The following is a 7,122-nucleotide window of genomic DNA, read 5'->3' as shown; positions in this document are numbered from 1 at the left end:
CATATTAGTATTTAATGCATGGAAATGCTTAGAACTAATTTACCACACAGTAAATGCTAGCCAACAAAATAGTAGTAGTCAGAGTAGTAGTAGTAGTAAAGATATTAGAAGTTCTAAGTGAGAAAAGAAAAGTGCAATGTGATAATAATGATGGCAGGGGGTGGGAGGACATACAAGGGCTCATTATAGCAAGAGTAGTTAGAGATATCTCTCAAAGAAGTGTCACTTGAGTTGAAATAATAAAAAGAAGGCATTTGGTCATATGAAGAACTGTGGGAAGATTATTAAAGAGAGAGCAGTTCAGGGACGAGAAGCAGCTTGGTGTGCTCAAAGGGCAGTAAGACCAGAAGAGCTAGAGTGTGGTGGATGAAGAGTGGTAGGAGATGATGGGGGAGGAAGGCAGAGACAAGATCATGTAGTTCAAGCTATGGGAGGGGTTAGAATTTTATTCCAGTTACATAAAAATACCACTGGAGGGTCATAAGCAGGACAAATATAAGATCTCATTAAAGCATTGAGATCTCTCTAATTATTGTATAGAAAATAAAATGTAAGAAAAGCAAGGGGACAAGCAAGTAGAGCCCAGCTGAAGTAGCTCAGACCACAATTTATAGTGGGTTTTACGAGGGTGATTACAGTGGAGATGCTGACAAGAGGTCAGATTTGGGATATATTTTAGAGATAATACCAGGAGAACTTGCTGATGGGATGGATGTGAGATTTGATAAAAGAGTGAACGTAAGGGTGATTCCCAAGATTTTGGCTTAAGCAGTTGACTGAAGGTGATACCATTAACTATGAAGTAGAAGACTTGGAGTGGCAAATTTGAGGATTTTGACAAGTTAAATTTAAGATTATCAGTCCAACTACTTTACTGAATGAAATGATGAAATTCTAAACCAATCTTTATAAATTAACTTCACATTAAAAGTGCCTTCTTCATGCAAATGAACTGTCACACCTTATGTATGACCAGATATAACAAAGAATTTAAATTAAGAATAACTAAAGTATTATTTCTACATATTCAGGAACTATGTTGCAGGGTGATAACTTTTGGTAGGCATGATAAAGTAGAAAAACTTTACATATATATTTAAAAACTGTATGCAATTATTTAATTTTATCTTTTAAAAAAATAAGGTGATAAAATACCTCAATTTCAGAAATTGTTTTTTTCTGACACTGAGCTCCACCTGCTGGAAATTTCTTACCCCTAGTTATTACACTATTAAAAAGAACTAAAATATGTTAAAGTGAAATGTAGTCTCTAACATAAAAATACTGAAAAACCACATTTAGGAGACGCCAAGGTAACACTTTCTTTCTTTGGAGCTACCATATTTTGAGCTCTACTATATGCAAGGCACCGTGCTGAACATTTTTGCAAACATTATCTCATTTAATTTTCAAAACAATTCTTTGAGATTTCTATGAATTACCACTTTTCACAAATAAGAAATCTTTTCTCAAAGAGGTTATGTGACTTTGCCTATGGTCATATATTAATAGCACAGAAGATGTGAACTAAGATCCCTCCGACTACAAGTCTGTTTGTTTAGCAACCAGGCAACACTGCTTGGGTAAAACATAAACTTCAGTGTCAGAAAATTTTGAGTTTGAATCGGCCACTCTGATTCTGTTCCTTAATCTCTTCAAGCTTGAATGTTCTTGTCTGAAAGGTAGGAATAACTCTTCTGCAGGACTGTTTGTTGGTAATAAATAAAATAATATGCTATATGTCTAGCATACTGTCTAGCACACAGCAATTAGTAATTAAGGGTTAGTTCTTTCTTTTAGCAATGTTCCTTAAAAGACACATTAAAAAAGCTAATATATGATGTTTAATACTGCCAAATGTCAAGGAATCAAATTAAGTGTCTCTCAAAGAATGATCTTTTGGAAAATTTAAAATTTTGAATTGTAATAGACACTAAATAAATTGGTTTAGAAAAACCCTCCCTCCAAAATGGAACATGTTTCATGCAATAACTAAATTTTCAGCACTCTTTAAATACCTATCTTTAAAACCTATACAAATGTTGATTACATGTAAGCCAACAATAATAAAAATTCATAATGTGAAATTAAAAATAACCAAGTAGAAATAGTGAGATATCAATAAAAATCATGGAAATTCTAAGCAAAAGTTGAATTTTAACACTGAAATTTTCCCTTCAATCATCAGTAAGATTTTTTAATCCTAATAAGAGACAAGATTTGAATACTTTTATGGGGGTTACATGTCCACAAACATAAAAGTTATTTTTAATATATAAAGTATTTCCAATGTTTTTCAAAGAAAATATAGGTCTTCGAAAAAATTATTTTAAAGATCAGCCAATGGGTTTCTAAGATGGCGATGGGTCTGTAGTGGCCGTGCCAAGAGACAGCACAATCCTGAGAAGTGTGCGCTGTGATACCAGAGTACTATTTGCATTTCCAAGAGCAACAAANTGATCACCACATATTGTACACAGGTATTGATATTCAAATCTGTACCCCACAAATATATATAATTAATTATGTTTCAATAAAAAAAACTGTTTAAAAAAAAGTATGATCTAACACTAACACACTTAGTGATTCCCCATCAAGGCTTGTTTGTTCAGGTTCTTCTTGGCCTGTCTGTGCAGCATTCCTTCCTCCTGAGTATGGGGCAGGACTCTTCTGGTATAGGGGCTTATGACCTAGGATAGGCTAAAATAGGTCAGAAAGAAAATGAAGCAGGTGAATGGACGGAAGGAGAAGATCAGAGAGTAGCATGAGCCAGGAACCATGGACAAAAATCAATAGATATACAGATGTACACATATATCTATATGTGTATATATGTGTGTATATATTATATCACTGCATTACGCATATATTCTTATTTAATTGGAGAGAATAAATAAATTTATGAAGATGATATTTGTGGAGTTGTGAGAAAAAAACAGTATTTCAACACTAGGAGTAGCAGTCCATATTGTAAATGCAGCAAGGATTATGGGCTCAGTGAACCTGGGTGTCTGGCCTGGTTTCACATGTACACTACCTCTATAAAATAGGGCTAATAGCATGGTACTACCAATTGAATGTATCAGGCACTTTGACAAGCCTATTCATAAATAATATAAATTTAATCCTTACATTAGTGTGAGATAGGAATCCTTTTTCACATTTCACAGATGAGGAAATTCAGGCTTTCAAAAATTAGTTAAATGGCCAAAATAACACAGCTGGCAAGAGGACAAGCTGATTTGAACCCTCATCTGTCCACTGCAAAGCCCTTTCTCTTCATCTCTATACAAGTGGGTCTGAAACTTTAATGCACTTCAGAATCACCTGGAGGGCTTGTTAAAACACAGCCATTTGGGCTTCACCTCCAGAATTAAGGAATCAGTAGGTCTGGGTGTGGCTTGAGAATTTGCATCTCTAACAAATTCTCCAGTGATGCTGATGCTGCTAGTCTGAGGACCACACTGAGATCCACTGGTCTACACTACATTTTCAGAATTATTGTGCATGCTTAGTGATACAATAATTTTAACACAATTCCTCATATGTGGAAGTGTTAATCGTTCTTTATTTGGGAGTCTGTTTCCTCATCCCTTGTTTTTGTGATTTTTGTATTCTGATAAATTCCTCAGGTATATAAAGAGGCTTGAGAAATTCTCTCTTGAGTCATTATTTCTAGTACTTTCTCCTCCAGTTCCCTAGATGGCTTACCAGTGGTCGAAAACACTTAATGCCCTTCCTGCTTTGTAATCAATTTTAGGGAGTAAATAAGCCATAAGACAAAATCTGTTATCATGTCGATCCATTTACCAGGGTTTTGAAAGCATTAAAGTAATTTATTACAAAATCACGTCACACAAATAAAAAGCTCTCTAAGCTCTTAGTTTCATTTTAAACTTGATTTTTCTCCCAGTATCTACCTTTCACGGCAGCCATATGGGTGGGTCAGTAATAAATAGGCTCCGTGGGGCTCTATTACCTTCAGGACAGCTTTTCTCTTTCATTATTGTATTGAGAAGATCCCATTCAGCTGCACCAGTGATTCTGTGTGCAGTTTACTGAGGAGCAAAATGCGTTACTACTTTCCACATTCTCCATTTCTCAGATAAGTTGTGATGTGGTCAGCTTAGGAGGACTGACGTGGTCAGCCTCTAGTCAGTCACTCACTGCATATCTCTGACTAGAAGGTAAGACTTTTTTTTCTAAAATCATTCCTCACACTTAAATATCTTGTATTATGAACTTCCAATTACTTTATATTGAATGAGATAGTAGTTAAAGCAAATGTTCTCGTATTATGCAAATGGATACTTGTGATTAAGAGCTGATTTGTATTTCAATATAAAAACAGTTCCTGACTTACAATTTTTTGACTTTACAGTGGTGAGAAAGGGACATGCATTCAGTATGCTCTTTGATTTATGAAGGGTTTACATTCTGATAAACCCATCGTAAGCTGAAAATATCAAGTCTAAAAGGTACTTTTACATAACCCCATTATAAGTCGAGGAACATCTGTTTATGGTAATTCTGTAGTTTTTATTTCCAGAATATTTTGGACCTAAAAAACTGAAATAAATTAGCTTAAGATTCTTTGATTACAAGGAAGAGGAACCCACTCAAGCTAAGAATGTAGGATGTCCTTATGAATTCCAAGAGCATAAAAGGCTAAGCCTATGGAAGGGACCTAAATAAGAAAATGAATACCCAGCAAAAACCCAGACAGCATTCTCTTGTTTCTTTTTTTCCTTTTCTTTGCTTTTCTCTTCTCTTCTGCTTGAATCTTTTCTCTCTGCATATCAACATTCTCAACTTCTCTGTGCATATGGAGAAAGAAAGACCCCTCAACAGCTAGCTCCTGAGAGTACGTTCTGCATTCAAGAGGCTGGCCTAGATGTTCAGTTGCCTCTCAAGACCATTCCAAACTCTAACAGAAAGAATTCAATTGGTTCATCTTAGATCATACATCTAAAGGGAAATAATACAGATATGTTAGCCAGGGGCCTACCTTAGGAAAGTAAGAAAATTTTCTGATAAAGTTGGTGCTATGGTTTGAACATGTCCCCCAAATTTCATGTGTTGGAAACTTAATCCCCAGTGCAACAGTGCTGAGAGGCGAGACCTTGAGGAGGTAATAAGGTCATGAGGGCTCTGCCTCGTTAATTGTTTAACACCATTATCACAGGAGTGGGTTAGTTATCATGGGAGTGGGTTCCTAATAAAAAAATGAGTTCGGCCCTCCTCCTGTCTCTTGTACATGCTCTTGTGCCCTACTGCCCTTCCACCATGGAATGACACAGCAAGAAGACCCTCACCAGATACAGCCCCTCAATCTTGGACTTCCCAGCCTCCAGAACTACAAGCTAAATAAACTTCTATTGTTTGTAAATTACCCAGTTTGTTGTATTCTTTTATAGCAACAGCAAAATAGACTAAGACTTTTGGACATTATGAATTGAGAGAAAGATAAAAAATACCTACTTTTTAAAAAGATGATTTTTAAAAACAGAGTAGTTTGTTTTAGTAATTCCATATTTGGTGGTAAGTAAGCACTTAGAGACTTAATATGGTAAAGTAGAGAAAGTAGTGATTTATTTATTTAGCCTGCCTGGAATCTCTTGCCCCACTCCTTATCACAGCACCCCACTTTTTCATTAGGTTGTGACTTTTCCCCATTCCCTGAAGTCCTGGTGATATTGTAAATCACATCACTCTTCTCTCTGCCATGATAACCATGTGAAACTGGTAGAAACAACCAAAATGTCAATCAACAGAGGAATGGATAAACAAAATGTATAATATATATATATATACAATGGAATATTATTTGGCCATAAAAAGGAATGAAATTCTGATACCTGCTACAACTTAGATGAATCAATATGCTAAGAGAAATAAGCCAGATGTAAAAGGACAAATACACCATTCCACTTTTATGAGGTACCTGGAATAGGCAAATTCACAGAGACAGAAAGTAGCATAGAGAGAGGTTATCAGGTGCTAGGGGGAAGGGGTGATGGGAAGTTATTGTTTAATGGATACAAAGTTTCTATTTGAGATGAGGGGATAGAGTGTGATGATGGTTGCACAACACAGTGAATATACTTGATGTCACTGACTTGTATATTTAAAAACAATTTAAAATGGTAAATTTCATGTTATGTATATTTTACTACAATAAAAACAAATAAATGAATACAAAGATTGAGCCTGTCTCATCCACTTTTCATTGGTGGTGTGTGGAAGGGCACTGATGTCCGAGGAGAGGGTCTAGGGAGGCACAATAGCTGGCCTCAACCCACCCCATCCTCTTACCAGATTCTTGGCTCCACCACAGGAAAGAATTCAAGAGCAGAGTCACAGTAGAAAGTGAGAACAGGTTTAATATGATGAATAAGAGATACAGATTTCACAGAGAAAGTGCACCCTAGCTTCAGAGGCTGAGCAGGGCACACTCCAAGTTTAATATAAAAGTAAGAAATACACACTTGAGGTTTAGTATAAAGTGCAGGCTGGCTAAAGAGAGTGAGCAACCACCTGTTGGAAGTAAGCTTAATATGAAAGTAAAGCATACACACCTCAGCTGACAAAGTGCAGGTTGGCCCAAGGAAAGTGAGCAACAACCCTGCCTTCTACAGCTTTTATAGTTTGGCTATCTAATACATATTCATGTTGTCTAACAAATATTCAATTAAGAGGATGGTTCCCTGTTATGTAACATAGTCTTGCACATGCTTAGTTGCTAGCTTTTTGGAGCATGCTCATTGGTCAAATCCTATCACACACACCAAACATATTCAAGAATATTCTGTGCTCCCTAGCACCTCTAGTGGAAGGTCATTCAAAGGATAAATTCCACTTCACAGAGCATGCCTGGCTATTAGGTTAAATAACACCTCCCTACTGAGCATGCTCAGCCACTGGATTTGCATAAGCCAGCCCCTCATGGTCTCAATTTCCCCATGTTGGTGCTGAAAACAGGTCTACCTAGCAACAGTAACTCTCCGTTAGGGGAGGGCCCTAAAGGAGATGCTTGAGACCTTGGGGAGTGGCTTGAAACCCAGATGTGTGTGTCCTGAAACCCAAACCTGAGGAGACTGAGCATCTCCTATCTCAGTACAG

The sequence above is a fragment of the Galeopterus variegatus genome, unplaced genomic scaffold (assembly GCF_000696425.1).
Source record: "Galeopterus variegatus unplaced genomic scaffold, G_variegatus-3.0.2 Scaffold8402, whole genome shotgun sequence".
NCBI classification, from domain to species: Eukaryota; Metazoa; Chordata; class Mammalia; order Dermoptera; family Cynocephalidae; genus Galeopterus; species Galeopterus variegatus.
Note: the sequence above shows the minus strand (reverse complement) of the source record.